General features: G+C 35.6%; 1 protein-coding gene and 1 long non-coding RNA gene across 3 annotated transcripts in view; one reads left to right on the top strand and one right to left on the bottom strand.

The window, feature by feature from the left end:
* The window catches only part of LOC128224098 (14 kDa phosphohistidine phosphatase-like), a 76,417-nt gene that overhangs the window by 34,785 nt on the left and 24,277 nt on the right, over window positions 1-17,355 (top strand). The window lies entirely within an intron of this gene.
* LOC128224099 (uncharacterized) lies at window positions 11,537-12,704 on the bottom strand. Its single transcript, XR_008259424.1, has 3 exons — window positions 12,559-12,704; window positions 12,075-12,172; window positions 11,537-11,743 (listed from the first exon to the last, which is right to left on the bottom strand). It is a non-coding gene; the product is annotated as an uncharacterized LOC128224099 (long non-coding RNA).

Raw genomic sequence — 17,355 nt, 5'->3', positions numbered from 1 at the left:
AATGTCTCTTTGATTAACAGGAAACATCCAATACAGTTTGCAAGAAAAGTTCTTACTTCAGGTCGTTATACACCAGTTATTTGCTATTGCAGCATTAGTGTACTCCTTTCTGGTATCAGACAAGCTATCTTGCAGGAAATAAGTGAAAATCAAGGTTTTATTGAGGGTGTGGTGAAGATAAAGGAGTTATTCATTGCAGGCTTAGAATGGCAACAGTTCTAAGATATATAGTGAGTTTCATTAACATAAGTAGTTTCCTCCTTGAGGGGTACAATCTGGGGTAACATTGTCGACTGAGGCTTTAGTATAAAACATTTGAATAAACTCAGTGTCAGCCATTGTCAGTTATTTGGAGTATTTCCTGTAATCCAGAACTGTACCATACATAGTTGCAAGTCTAAATGCAGCTTGATTTTCCCAGCAAGACTGCTAATAGGTTCTTCTCATAAATCGTACAATTTTATTTCAGGCTCTTAAATTTTCACTCCCAACACTTTCTTGGTTTAATTTTTTTGGACTGAATATAAATTTTGTACCTGCTGATATAATAACAGATGAAAGGATTCTGTTTATTCTAGCATTTATTCAAACATATTGTGGAGGGGGGGATCTTTTTGAGGGTCTATTTTCTGATTCTGCGACATGAACAAGGCTTAACTGTAGGTATATCATAATCCATTGTGTAAAAGTCATTGTAGTAATTAAATGGTAATCCATTGCCTAAAGATTATTGTTGCAAAGGGTAATCCATTGTGGTAAGATCATCATCAGTGTAGTATAGGATTATCCATTGTGGTAAGATCATCATCAGTGTAGTATAGGATTATCCATTGTGGTAAGATCATCATCAGTGTAGTATAGGATTATCCATTGTGTAAAGATCAATGTAGTATTATTACGATTATCCATCTCGTGAAGATCAATGTAGTATAGGATTATCCATTGTGTAAAGATCAATGTAGTTTTATTACGATTATCCATCTCATGAAGATCAATGTAGTATAGGATTATCCATTGTGTAAAGATCAATGTAGTATAGGATTATCCATGTGTGAAGATCAATTTTGTGTAGGGTATTCCATTGTCTTAACATCAATGTTGTGTAGCATATTCCATTGTCTAAACATCAATGTTGTGTAGTGTATTCCATTGACTAAACATCAATGTTGTGTAGTGTATTCCATTGTCTAAACATCAGTGTTGTGTAGCGTATTCCATTGTCTAAACATCAGTGTTGTGTAGCGTATTCCATTGACTAAACATCAGTGTTGTGTAGCGTATTCCATTGACTAAACATCAGTGTTGTGTAGCGTATTCCATTGACTAAACATCAGTGTTGTGTAGCGTATTCCATTGACTAAACATCAGTGTTGTGTAGCGTATTCCATTGACTAAACATCAGTGTTGTGTAGCGTATTCCATTGACTAAACATCAGTGTTGTGTAGCGTATTCCATTGACTAAACATCAGTGTTGTGTAGCGTATTCCATTGACTAAACATCAGTGTTGTGTAGCGTATTCCATTGACTAAACATCAGTGTTGTGTAGCGTATTCCATTGACTAAACATCAGTGTTGTGTAGCGTATTCCATTGACTTAACATCAATGTTGTGTAGCGTATTCCATTGACTAAACATCAATGTTGTGTAGCGTATTCCATTGACTTAACACCAATGTTGTGTAGCGTATTCCATTGTCTAAACACCAATGTTGTGTAGCGTATTCCATTGTCTAAACACCAATGTTGTGTAGCGTATTCCAATGTCTAAACACCAATGTTGTGTAGCGTATTCCAATGTCTAAACACCAATGTTGTGTAGCGTATTCCAATGTCTAAACACCAAAGTTGTGTAGCGTATTCCAATGTCTAAACAGTAATGTTGTGTAGGGTATTCCAATGACTAAACACCAATGTTGTGTAGGGTATTCCATTGACTAAACACCAATGTTGTGTAGCATATTCCATTGACTAAACATCTATGTTGTGTAAGGTATTCCATTGTCTAAACATCAATGTTGTGTAGAGTATTCCAATGTCTAAACATCAATGTTGTGTAGGGTATTCCAATGTCTAAACATCAATGTTGTGTAGGGTATTCCAATGTCTAAACATCAATGTTGTGTAGGGTATTCCAATGTCTAAACATCAATGTTGTGTAGGGTATTCCAATGTCTAAACATCAATGTTGTGTAGGGTATTCCATTGACTAAACATCAATGTTGTGTACGGTATTCCAATGTGAAACGTATTCCATTGAATAAACACCAATGTTGTGTAGCGTATTCCATTGACTAAACATCAATGTTGTGTAGAGTATTCCATTGTCTAAACACCAATGTTGTGTAGCGTATTCCAATGTCTAAGCATCAATGTTTTGTAGGGTATTCCAATGTCTAAACATCAATGTTGTGTAGGGTATTCCAATGTCTAAACATCAATGTTGTGTAGGGTATTCCATTGTCTAAACATCAATGTTGTGTAGCTTATTCCAATGTCATTACATCAATGTTGTGTAGCTTATTACAATGTCATTACATCAATGTTGTGTAGCGTATTCCAATGCCATTACATCAATGTTGTGTAGCTTATTCCAATGTCATTACATCAATGATGTGTAGCGTATTCCAATGTCATTACATCAATGTTGTGTAGGGTATTCCATTGAATTAACATCAATGTTGTGTAGCGTATTCCATTGACTAAACATCAATGTTGTGTAGGGTATTCCATTGACTAAACATCATTGTTGTGTAGCGTATTCCATTGACTAAACATCAATGTTGTGTAGCGTATTCCATTGACTAAACATCAATGTTGTGTAGCGTATTCCATTGACTAAACACCAATGTTGTGTAGCGTATTCCATTGACCAAACACCAATGTTGTGTAGGGTATTGCATTGACTAAACACCAATGTTGTGTAGGGTATTGCATTGACTAAACACCAATGTTGTGTAGTGTATTCCATTGACTAAACACCAATGTTGTGTAGCGTATTCCATTGACTAAACACCAATGTTGTGTAGCGTATTCCATTGACTAAACACCAATGTTGTGTAGCGTATTCCATTGACTAAACACCAATGTTGTGTAGCGTATTCCATTGAATAAACACCAATGTTGTGTAGCGTATTCCATTGAATAAACACCAATGTTGTGTAGCGTATTCCATTGAATAAACACCAATGTTGTGTAGCGTATTCCATTGAATAAACACCAATGTTGTGAAGCGTATTCCATTGAATAAACACCAATGTTGTGAAGCGTATTCCATTGAATAAACACCAATGTTGTGAAGCGTATTCCATTGACTAAACACCAATGTTGTGAAGCGTATTCCATTGACTAAACACCAATGTTGTGTAGCGTATTCCATTGACTAAACACCAATGTTGTGTAGCGTATTCCATTGACTAAACACCAATGTTGTGAAGCGTATTCCATTGACTAAACACCAATGTTGTGAAGCGTATTCCATTGACTAAACACCAATGTTGTGTAGCGTATTCCAATGTCTAAACACCAATGTTGTGTAGCGTATTCCATTGACTAAACACCAATGTTGTGTAGGGTATTCCATTGACTAAACACCAATGTTGTGTAGCGTATTCCATTGACTAAACACCAATGTTGTGTAGCGTATTTCATTGTCTAAACACCAATGTTGTGAAGCGTATTCCATTGACTAAACACCAATGTTGTGTAGCGTATTCCAATGTCTAAACACCAATGTTGTGTAGCGTATTCCAATGTCTAAACACCAATGTTGTGTAGCGTATTCCAATGTCTAAACACCAATGTTGTGTAGCGTATTCCATTGACTAAACACCAATGTTGTGTAGCGTATTCCATTGTCTAAACACCAATGTTGTGTAGCGTATTCCATTGTCTAAACACCAATGTTGTGTAGCGTATTCCATTGACTCAACACCAATGTTGTGTAGCGTATTCCAATGTCTAAACACCAATGTTGTGTAGCGTATTCCAATGTCTAAACATCAATGTTGTGTAGCGTATTCAATTGTCATTACATCAATGTTGTGTAGCCTATTCCATTGTCTAAACATCAATGTTGTGTAGGGTATTCCATTGTCTTAACATCAATGTCGTGTAGGGTTTTTCATTGTATAAACATTAATGTTGTGTAGGGTATTCCATTGTTGTAACATTAATATTTTAAAGGATTATCCATTGTCCAAAACCAATTTTGTAAAAAAAAAATTAAAAAGTGAAGGACAATGTTGTATAAATATGAATTCATTATCTAAGAAATAGGGTATATAATATTGTAATGTTATCATGATCTTAAGAGGAAAAATATATGTGTATGTTTGATTAAATCGATAGTAGTTTTCAAAAAAGTGCCCCACCCCCCATTGATGTATGTGTTATATAGGAATATTTTATGGAGCACTGGGGACACTAGATGTTGGTACACAGTACTCAGGTATTCAGACTTGCATATATGTTAAACATATTTTGTTTCACAGGATTGAGGTAGAAAATGGAGGAGTATTCTGCACTCATGGGTGGAGGGGGATTAGGCCCTTTTAGCTTGACTATTCAAAGAATCATAATTTTTGGCCAATTAGGGCAAATTGTTTCCGGCTAAAGCTTTAGTGCAAGTTGGGATTTTCATTAATTACTTCTATACCCTTGATTCAATTGACTGCAAACACTCCATATTATACTAAATACAAAATATGGCCTTTGATCAACTTAAACAGTTTGGTTAAAATTATTGGACAACTTTGGATTTTAACTTAGATCTCGATATTCAATGGCTTTCATACTTTACACAGTTGCCATCACACAATTAAGTTACATAAATCCATATTTACCCTTTAGACAAATTATGGCCCTTGATTGACTTTTTTACTTTTATTGTTTATTGCTTTTCACAGGAATATTTGTATATTTTTCACAAAGTGAATCCTAATTATAAGAATGACTTACATCGTTGGTCGGGCAGGTTGGCGGAAGGGAGGCCTCAAAATTACCTAAGGTATAGAATAATTTTAGTTAGGTTGGACATATAGTGACCAAACTTGGTATTTAGTAGGAATTGATGTGTCAAGGTGAAGGTCACTGTTACTAAAAATAGAAAAAATGTTGGTACTGAATAACTTTAGTTAGTGTTGACATATTTCGAGCATTTTTAACTTGGTATATAGAAAGATATAATAAGAGACCTTTCAAGGGATTGCATTTAGGGCCCCTAGGGTCAAGGTCAAGCTGGTCACTGTTATTAAAAATAGTTTCCCTTTTGTTACTGAATAACTTACCGTATTATATCATGTATAGGACGCTAGCATAGATAGGACGCAGGCAAAAAAATAGGTGAGAAAACGGGTAAAAACCATTAATATATAAGATAGGACGCAGCGGAAAAATGTCAAAATCGGAGCCGAAAAATTGAGGTTGGTCAAGTATTTATAACATATATATTGAAGTAAAAAACAAACAAAAAATTGTATATGAGGCATATTTTGATAACTGTCTTGTGTATTTCGATAATTATCGTCGTATTTTGGTAATTTAGCGTACACAACAATGATATATGTCTTGACATTTTGAGAACATTTACGCATATTATAAGACTTATACAAATGCCGTAATAGTCCCGACTGACAGTCAACCGTTGCAACCGTTGCAATAGTCTCGACATGCCTTCTGAATGACAGTCAACAGTTGCAACCGTTGCAATCGCAACAAAACTGATGATTGTTTTGATAAGGCTTGTCGCTGTGCGGATTAAAGCATGTCGGCATAATTAAGTGTCGGTAATTAGCCTTGCCAGCGGAAGGCACATCGGGTAAAGTGCGAACAAACAACCATAAGGTATTACCATCACAATAGTTTGTTCTATTGATGTTTTTCTAATGACAGACAGCGGGTGTTTTTCACACCTTCGCACATTTGAAAAGATTTGATAGTGACAATAATGCTACTTTGCGTTATGCACATTCCTTTATCAATTTTTTAAAACAGTAACATACAAAATGTTTTGTAAAATATCGAAACATTAAAATCATAAACAACGATTAATTGATATTTACCTCCTTTCCCGATTTCCGTTACCGTTATAACTCAATCCAGTTAAAGTGCTGACTCACATGGAGATTTTGTGAGTAGCGTCCCTTTTATAAAAAAGTAAACACTCGTGTTTTTTTCAATTTATTTCTCAATAAATCATTTTAAAGTAAACATTCAATATATTTCTGCGTGTGTTCACTTGCGTGATTTTACCTATGTCAGTTGTTCTTTTCGGTGACGCAGTACAGATACTTACTATTACCGCGTTCTTCCCCGGTCCGATATTTTCGACCTGAAATGGACTTGGAAAAAAACAGATGAAATTCTAATAGCATAGAAAGGACGCAGGCAATTTTTAAGACGAGAATTGGGGGTAAAAAAGTGCGTCCTATGCATGATATAATACGGTAAGTTAAGGTTGACATTAAATGTGACCAAATTTGGTATGTAGGAATAGTTTGTATGGAGGACTTCCATTGGATTGCATTTGAGGGCCCTATGGTCATAGTCAAGATCACTGTTACTGAAAACAGAAATAAAACATTTGAAACTTAATCTCACAATGAAAGCTGAAGTTCATCTGTCAATCATTGAAAGCCTGGTTTCGTCGCATTTCCGCGCTTCTTGTCTACTTTTTAATTTGACTTTTTTATTGCTCTCGACAGGTACATATTACATCATTATTATATTAATTTCTAAGACAAAGCAGTGTATTGATGAGCATAGTCTAGTCGAGTGTGCTGTCCTACAACAGCTCTTGTACAATATTGAAATCTTTTTATATGTTATTATAAACAATAGAAATGTCTACTAAAATGTGTAAAGACTGAAATTGTAATGCATTTTGGTTAGTAAATAATTTTCATTTAATCTTAATGGGCAATTCAGCTCTGATGTTTTATAATCAGAAACTAATTTTCTTCTTTAATATTCCTTATGTAAGACCTTAAATCCTGCCTAGATGTTGTTTTCAAAATTTGAAATGGAAATTATATCTCTTCTTCAACAGTTTATATTAATTGGTTTCTGCAATTTAGCAGAAGAAACTACTTTGAAATACATTCATGCAGTCATTATTTGAAATTACAATTGATAAAAATGTATCAAATGTTGCCAGTTTTCAAGCACAATTGGCTTTATGGTAAATGAAGGTCATGTGAAGTTTGTCTTGACTGCTCAATCATTTGAACACTGAATTTCAGGTGGAATTTTATTTTTATGCAATGGTAATGTGTAGGTAGTATGTGCGTCTGTGTGTCCGTGTGTCTGTAAACAATTGCTTGTGAACACAATACAGTCTTGATTGTATCTCGATGAAACTTGTACAGTATTTACATATCCATCAGAGCTCGGTTCCTTTCTAAAACCAGCCAGATCCGCCCATGCACGCCTAGATTATTAGCTATTTTTAGCTTAGTCTATTTTTAGCGTAAAGTCAAGTCTAGGATTAAAGGGAGACAACTTGCTTTTTGGTTGTGCTGTTGGTTTTGTGTATTTCTTTCCCTTGTTCATGTTGAAAGGCCAATGGCCATTTTTAGCTCTTATGGCCAAAGTGTCTGTCGTTCGCGCATCTATTAACCACAATTGCTTGTGAATGTTTCTTCAAATTATGCCCCTGGGGTCATTACTGGCCATGCCCCTGGGTTCACAGGTTTGGTATACTTAAATTGGGAAATGTTTGAAAATCTTTTTGTGTGTTCAGGCATCCATCTAAATACAATTGCTATTAATATTTATTCAAATTATGCCCATTGGGTCATAACTGGCCATCCCCCGGGGTTCACTGGTTTGGTATCCTTAAATTGGGAATGTTTGAAAATCTTTTTGTCTGAAACAGCTATGCAGACCCTTGCTATATTGAATAAGGCTTACTTTAGTCATCAGCTACCATGGTTGTTCAAATTATGCCCCTTGGGTCAAAACTGGTACTGTCCCGGGGGTCACAAGTTTCCTAGAGACTTATTTAAGAAATATTTTCAAAATCTTCTTGTTTCAAACCAAAAGGCTCATATCTTTGATATTTGTTGTGGAGCATCATATGATGACCTGATCTAGCAAAACAGTTAAAATTATGCCCCTTGGGTATCATTGCAAGCATGTATTGTTATGTAGCTACTAGTATCATTGCAAGCATGTATTGTTATGTAGCTACTAGTATCATTGCAAGCATGTATTGTTATGTAGCCTACTAGTATCATTGCAAGCATGTATTGTTATGTAGCTACTAGTATCATTGCAAGCATGTATTGTTATATAGCTACTAGTATCATTGCAAGCATGTATTGTTATGTAGCTACTAGTATCATTGCAAGCACGTATTGTTATGTAGCTACTAGTATTATTGCAAGCATGTATTGTTATGTAGCTACTAGTATCATTGCAAGCATGTATTGTTATGTAGCCTACTAGTATCATTGCAAGCATGTATTGTTATGTAGCTACTAGTATCATTGCAAGCATGTATTGTTATGTAGCTACTAGTATCATTGCAAGCACGTATTGTTATGTAGCTACTAGTATCATTGCAAGCACATATTGTTATGTAGCTACTAGTATCATTGCAAGCACGTATTGTTATGTAGCTACTTAAGTATCATTGCAAGCATGTATTGTTATGTAGCTACTAGTATCATTGCAAGCATGTATTGTTATGTAGCTACTAGTATCATTGCAAGCATGTATTGTTATGTAGCTACTAGTATCATTGCAAGCACATATTGTTATGTAGCTACTAGTATCATTGCAAGCATGTATTGTTATGTAGCTACTAGTATCATTGCAAGCACGTATTGTTATGTAGCTACTAGTATTATTGCAAGCATGTATTGTTATGTAGCTACTAGTATCATTGCAAGCACGTATTGTTATGTAGCTACTAGTATCATTGCAAGCACGTATTGTTATGTAGCTACTTGTATCATTGCAAGCATGTATTGTTATGTAGCCTACTAGTATCATTGCAAGCACGTATTCTTATGTAGCTACTAGTATTATTGCAAGCATGTATTGTTATGTAGCTACTAGTATCATTGCAAGCACGTATTGTTATTTAGCATAAATGTATCAGTGCCTATGCACAGCATTTACAGAAATCTTGCACTAATTTATGAGGTCATCATTGTTTTCGCTCTTTATAACTCTAACCTATCCTGTAAACTTGGTTAGATTTGTGAGCATGACATTTTATGGTCACAAAAAGATGCCATGGGAGAAGAGGTATGGTTGGATGTGACAGCAAAGATAGCTAGGTGTGTCATTTCTTTACCCCCTCATATAGATACCAACATGTTGCATTTGCTGAGTCCAATCTGGTCCCGTCACATTATTTTATGTCCTGTTATTCCTGTAATGTTCCACTTTTTTATCATTGGATATCCTGAAGAAAGACTGTTAAAAATTATAAAACTATCAGGGCTCTCACTAGGCTGGAAATTTTGGGAGAAGTGACTTCTCCCTTCAGCCAATTTAGGGAGAAATGGGGAGACTTTAGGGAGAAGTGATACTTTTCGTAACACCTGATACAAAAACTATGCCATACCACTCACCTAAGTTTATATTCACATTAAAATTGATTGCTATAACTATATAAAATGTTCATTACATAATGTATCATTTTTGGCTCAGCAAAAGTGTATTCATCAATGTCACATAGTTTATCTCAAAAAAGCATCTAAAATGAAACAAACAAAAAAAGACAGCTAAGGTTTCAAAATTATCAAAATGACCTTATAAATGAACTGTCAATATAGTAGGGGAACGAATGTTGTTTTGGTACATTCGGGATAGGCTACGAATGTCACATTCAGCTATGCTGTTATTTACTTGTCTCTTGCTAAATAATTTTAAATATACTGACATTTAAAAAAAAAGACATTTAAATCAGTGTCCTTGATAAAAAAAATTACCAATACATAATGGGAGGTTGAAAAATTCGGAAAATTGTTTTGACAAAATGGCGATCTCGCCGATTTTTTTTGACATCGTAACTGTGACAGGAGAAAATCACTGTAAGTAAACATTACATAAAGCAAAAAAAATATTTTTTGTGTTTACAAATCAATTTTTATCATGGACATTTCACTAAAACCAATCAAATATTTGGTGATACGTCATGTTATTGATTTTCTTAGCCTACTTGCCGAGATGGCTATATGACCGTCTGCTTCAAAAGCAACAATGTTTAAATGTCTTGCATTGTTTGTTCAATACATATATATTAATTACTTTTTAACTTCATTAATGCTTGACTCGATTTTTCATAATTATGTCGCCTTTTCTATCTCTTTTTAACGAACTTATATCATTTGATCAGGGTCTTCTCAATGTACATTCTTATTGGTTAGCCTTCAATAGCTCCGCCTTCTGACGATGTTTTGGTAATTGGATGACACGGCCCAATTATCGGATTAGGAGATTACCAATTTGTACGAATGACTTAATTATTGTGATGTTTTGACTAATGGGACATTGGCCAAATACTCGCTGATTGACAGATTTACAATGTGCTAAAATTTTCGGCGAAGTGAATGTCGCTTTGATGATACAAATGGGCGAAGTCTGGGAATTTTAGGCGACCACTTCGCCCAAGTCGCCCCCTCGCGAGAGCCCTGACTATACATATGCATACATGCCATAATTTTGAAAGGCTCCCCAGGGGATTTTGTCCAGTATTCCAGGGGATTTGGGTCACATACCAGGGGATTTTCATCATCGCCACATAGTGCTACGGCGCGCGTGCCGATTCACCTGTTTTACCCCTTTTTCCAACACTTTAACTATATTTTTATGAGATGCTGTCACTGTCATATATTGCATAATAAAAACACTCACTTGCATAACAAATTACCTATAACAAAAAATATGTTTCAGAGACAATTTAATGGGCTTACCTTCCTCTTGATTTGGATACAAAGTCTGCTGCCTATCAGAAATGATGACTTTCAGACTAATAGAGAGAATGGAATGAAAATATCAATTATTTACATTTCTTCCAATTCCCAAATAGTCAGATTTGTTTGCATTTGATCAAAAGCATCCCTTCCCTAAATTTGCCACGAATTGGACGTGGAAAATGGGTGGCAGTTGGTGGAGTATTGGAACGGGTGGCACTTGGTGTAAAACGATGAAAAACAGAATAAAATGGGACTTTGATCTTATTTTCACCATTTTCCACCAAATGCCACCCCAACGTGGCACTTGGTGGAGTATTGGAACATTTTCCACCAAATGCCACGTGGCAAATATTTTCACCAAATGCCACCCCAACGTGGCACTTGGTGGAGTATTGGAACGTTTTCCACCAAATGCCACGTGGCAAATTTTTTCACCAAATGCCACCCCAACCTGGCAGTTGGTGGAGTATTGGAACATTTTCCACCAAATGCCACGTGGCAGTTGGTGGCAAATTTTTCACCAAATGCCACCCCAAGGTGGCAGTTGGTGGAGTATTGGAACAATTTTCCATCAAATGCCACGTTCAGTTTCTTTGATCTTTTTTCACCAAATGCCATGCCAATGTGGCACTTGGTGGAAATTACGTGGCACTTGGTGGAAATAAAATCATGGGATTTATGAAGTATGCATACAACAACCTAAGAACAACAAAAAACATTTCTTTGCAGTCATTTAGTTTCATATGTACACAAAATTACAAAGGATCACAGTTGATGGTGAAGAGCTGTCTGCATTTCTACATTTGGAGAAATCCTGAAAACAGTTTTAGTATTATTTATTTTTGAGGTTTCATTTTAGCTATCATTATTCAAAATATATTTTAAAATTAGATGCATAAATAAAATGGCAACATTAAAAACATACTCTTAAATAAGTTTCTTCAGCTTTGGGCCTAGCCAGATTAATACCAAGTATAACAACAAAATGATATACCATAACTAATTATAGAATTCAGCCTCATACATTGAATCATTGCAAATATGTTTTACAAGAGCACTTGTCTGTTGTATTAGCAATGACAATACAGGTAAAAAGTTAATTTAACTACCGGTTTTGGTATTTTGAATATTGAAATGTCAATAACCTGTTTCTTTTCTTTAGTGATGCAGTCATTCGGTTGTTGTTTTCTGCAAGTTTGGCTATACTTCTTCTGCTATAGAAGTCCCCTATTCATATTTCTTTCTGAAAAAAGCGATCATTTTAATAAATCTGTTCAATATAACAGGGTTTGCCTCACAGAAGAATGTTATTTGTTCCACAATTTGTTCTACAAATGTCTTTGGAAACATGTGTACACCAAGATTCACTTTATCTTTATTTTTTCAAAATCATGCAGCCAACAACATGAATTACACCAAGGCTTTGTCAATACCTCAACGATTTTTCTTAAAAACACACACACCCTTTAGATCATATACATCTTCTACATCTTTTCTTGACTGGCATTTAATATTGTTTATCTCACCCTTCATAGCACTTAGCACTTTTAAATAAGTATAAGCTAATAAAATATGATAAAACTATGAGGTCAGTCTTCATTTAAGTTATTGTAATATTCAAATATTTACCAAAAAGGTCTTAGAATCTTGTCCAAGTACATTGTCATCCTTATGGGGGGGTTTTGTCTGGAAAAAATGTGTATAACATTTCTTTATACATCTTCAACTTCATTGTACAAATTGAATGATAATTTTTAAACTTAGTACATTGCTTGACTGAGTATATTTGTCAATTATTTTAGAATAAAGTCAAACATACTTGACAGTACATGCATAAAGCTTATCTCTTAGTCAAACTTTAAACAAAGACAAAGAGCCTAATATGTGTAAAAATAAAATAAAATGATAAGTCATGATCTTTTTTGGATGTTAATATGATAAAAAAACAAAAAACATTTACCTTATAATCAATCCATTTTATTAAACAAAACTGCACATTTTTTTTCTCACTATTCAAAGTTCCACAAAATTAATGCTAGTAACTGTCAGAAGATTCAAATATTTTGAGGAGATTTTCCAGCAGAGAGGTCATTCCGAGTTTAAATCAAACATTAATGGGATCCCTGTACCTTTGGGGAAATAGCAACAGAGCACATGTACACAGAAAACTAAGTTTAACTCATCATTATCATGATCATGATAATCATCATCACATTGTTGTTGTTGTTATCATCATCATCATCATCATCATCATCATCACCACCACCACCACCACCACCACCACCACCACCACCACCACCACCACCACCATCATCATCATCATCATCATCATCATCATCATCATCATCATCATCATCATCAATAACAACATGTTTTTGTTGTTGTCACCACCACCACCACAATCATCATGATCACTATCACCACCACCACAATCATCATAATCACCAATACCACCACAATCATATTCACCAACACCACAATGAACTACCAACAACAACACAATTGTCAAAATCAACCACCACCACCACCACCACCACAATCATCATAATCACCACCACCACAATCATCATAATTACCACCACCACCACCACCATCATCATAATCATTATCAATAGAACCACCAACATCATAATCATCATCAATAGAACCACCAACATCATAATCATCATCAATAGAACCACCAACATCGTAATCATTATCAGTATAACCAGCAACATTACCAGTTAGTTTTAAATAGTAGCATATGTAATGATGCTAAAACAGCAGCATGAACAGCAACTGTCGTAAATGCTATTATTATTCCATGATGATAAGTAATGGTTCCATTTTACAGAACTCTTGAGATTTTCTAAGTCTTTTTTCACCAAATGCCACCCAAAAAATTAACTAAGTTCATTTTTTCACCAACTGCCATATGAAAAATTAACGAAGTCCAACTTTTTCACCAAGTGCCACATGAAAAAAAAACTGAGTTCAATTTTACACCAACTGCCACCTCCAGTTGGGTGGAAATTTCATGGCAGTTGGTGGAATTCTTGATATTCCACCAAGTGCCACCCATTTTCCACCAAGTGCCACCCATTTGCCATGGATTTGGGTGGCATTTGGTGGAAGTTGGTGGCAAATTTAGGGAAGGGAATTATGCATACTTTTTTGTTTAAGTTCATAAACATATTTCCATTGGGCATTCATACAAAAATAAAAACATCATCACTATAATAAATAAATACTAGTCATTTCATCCCAATTGTCTACTTCCAGTTTCAGTTTCGCTTCTGAAGTTCTGTTATTTTCCGATATTGGCAGTGAAGGTCAATGTCATGTATGTAAACATATAGGTGAGGCAAGACAAAGAACAGCATTGTCTATTAGTTATTTTAATCTCATTCTGTACCGAATAATTTACTGAACCTTTAAATTATTATTTCTTTTGTTGACAATGACACACATTTTTAACACAATGTGAAAAACTCTTGATTTGTTACATCCTGTCTGATTGGATCAAAAATATAGTTCAACCAATAAAAAACGACCTTTCATCTGACCAGTCTAATTGACACTTCTTTCGCAAATTCTGTCAGTTTAAATCAAAACAATGCAACACATGTGCCTTGCTGATTTATTGAGTGTCACCCATTAAGTGTTGTTAATTTTACTCATTTGGCGTATACCCCACAAACTGGTGGGAATAAAACTCCTCCTTTGGCCTCAAAAATATGTTTCAGTCACACTAGGGGATGTGACGGGCTCAAACCATAATGCAGCCATAGTGCGCAGGCAAACCTTTATAACCCCAACAATAACAACATTCAGTAGTGTAGAGCTGTGGGACCACTCTAGATGTCATTCATTGCAGGTTTCGCGGCACTTTGGATACAAAATGACTCCTTTGGCGAATATCCCATCAGCCGAAGGGAATAAAACTCCCCCCTTTGGCTTCAAAATTCTGTTTTAGTCACACTTCGGGATGTGACGGGGTCAAGCCATAATGCAGCCATTTTAGGGCGCGGGCAGACCTTTATAAACAAAAACAACAACAACAACGTGTTTGTTAACACACACCATCAGTTGATAATCGAGCTTCAGGACAGGAAGGGCATAATAGCTGTAAACATGCTAAAATAATTGAACCCTGTTATAAATTTGCATAATTTTAAACACACTTTTTAACTGCTCACACATATATATAACACTTTTGTTTTGATTCGCTAATTTTAATTTGTTTGACAGTAAGAGATGATACACCATGGTTTAAAACTTGAGCATTGCTTTTTATTTTGCAGATCTTTTCATATTGTTTTTACTAGTATGATGAGTATTGTATGCACTGTGGGCACTTGCATGTATAAAGCGCTGGAACATTTTGATGACAGTAATGAGGAAATGTTTGATAAAAACTAGACGTTAACAAAATGTTATGATTTTACAGTAATTATGACAACTATGGCATTGAACCAAATGTATATAGGCTAACAAAGAGAGGGGGGGGGGGGCTTCAGTTTGTTCTGTCATTTCTACAGGAAAATTCGTAATGATTATGTTCCACAAGAGCTTGGGTAATGATTTGTTTTCATATATAATTGCTGCAGCTGAGGGGATAGATGTGTTTTGTAGGTGAAAAGGCTTACTAAAATTATATCATAAATGACACTGTGATAATGAAATAACATCATTATATATTTTTGATATATAAGTAATCTAATAATGTTTGCCTCGATGTATCATATCTGATTGACTTTTTGTTTTTGAACTCTGTGACTGACGTGGGGTTAAATAAAATGTTATTTTTATCCTGAAATAAAAAAATGGTTTTTGTATACCTGTGCAATGCTTCCAGAGGTGACAAACTGCTCTGTTACCATGTACTGTCTCCATGTACTGTCACCATCAATGTGTTACCATGTACTGTCACCATCAATGTGTTACCATGTACTGTCACCATGTACTGTCACCATGTACTGTTACCATGTACTGTCACCATGTACTGTCACCATGTACTGTCACCATGTATTGTCACCATCAAAGTGTTACCATGTACTGTCACCATCAATGTGTTACCATGTACTGTCACCATGTACTGTCAACATCAATGTGTTACCATGTACTGTCACCATCAATGTGTTACCATGTACTGTCACCATCAATGTGTTACCATGTACTGACACCATGTACTGTCACCATCAATGTGTTACCATGTACTGTCACCATGTACTGTCACCATCAATGTGTTACCATGTACTGTCACCATCAATGTGTTACCATGTACTGTCACCATCAATGTGTTACCATGTACTGTCACCATCAATGTGTCACCATGTACTGTCACCATCAATATGTTACCATGTACTGACACCATGTACTGTCACCATCAATGTGTTACCATGTACTGTCACCATCAGTGTGTTACCATGTACTGTTACCATGTACTGTCACCATCAATGTGTCACCATGTACTGTCACCATCAATGTGTTACCATGTACTGTCACCATCAGTGTGTTACCATGTACTGTCACCATGTACTGTCACCATGTATTGTCACCATCAATGTGTTACCATGTACTGTCACCATCAATGTGTTACCATGTACTGTTACCATGTACTGTCACCATGTACTGTCACCATCAATGTGTTACCATGTACTGTCACCATCAATGTGTTACCATGTACTGTTACCATGTACTGTCACCATGTATTGTCACCATCAATGTGTTACCATGTACTGTCACCATCAATGTGTTACCATGTACTGTTACCATGTACTGTCACAATGTACTGTCACCATGTACTGTCACCATGTATTGTCACCATCAATGTGTTACCATGTACTGTCACCATCAATGTGTTACCATGTACTGACACCATGTACTGTCACCATGTACTGTTACCATGTACTGACACCATGTACTGTTACCATGTACTGTCACCATGTACTGTTACCATGTACTGATACCATGTACTGACACCATGTACTGTTACCATGTACTGTTACCATGTACTGTCACCATGTACTGTCATCATGTACTGTCACCATGTATTGTCACCATGTACTGTCACCATGTACTGTTACCATGTACTGTCACCATGTATTGTCACCATCAATGTGTTACCATGTACTGTCACCATGTACTGTCAGCATGTACTGTTACCATGTACTGACACCATCAATGTGTTACCATGTACTGTCACCATCAATGTGTTACCATGTACTGTCACCATCAATGTGTTACCATGTACTGATACCATGTACTGTCACCATCAATGTGTTACCATGTACTGACACCATGTACTGTCACCATCAATGTGTTACCATGTACTGACACCATGTACTGTCACCATCAATGTGTTACCATGTACTGTCACCATCAATGAAGTCAATATATATGTATTTGCCCTATGTGGCTTTAGGTGCCAACAAATACTACTTT

This window comes from Mya arenaria, chromosome 17 (genome assembly GCF_026914265.1).
Source record: "Mya arenaria isolate MELC-2E11 chromosome 17, ASM2691426v1".
Taxonomy (NCBI): domain Eukaryota; kingdom Metazoa; phylum Mollusca; class Bivalvia; order Myida; family Myidae; genus Mya; species Mya arenaria.
Note: the sequence above shows the minus strand (reverse complement) of the source record. Positions and strands in the feature narration are given on the sequence as shown.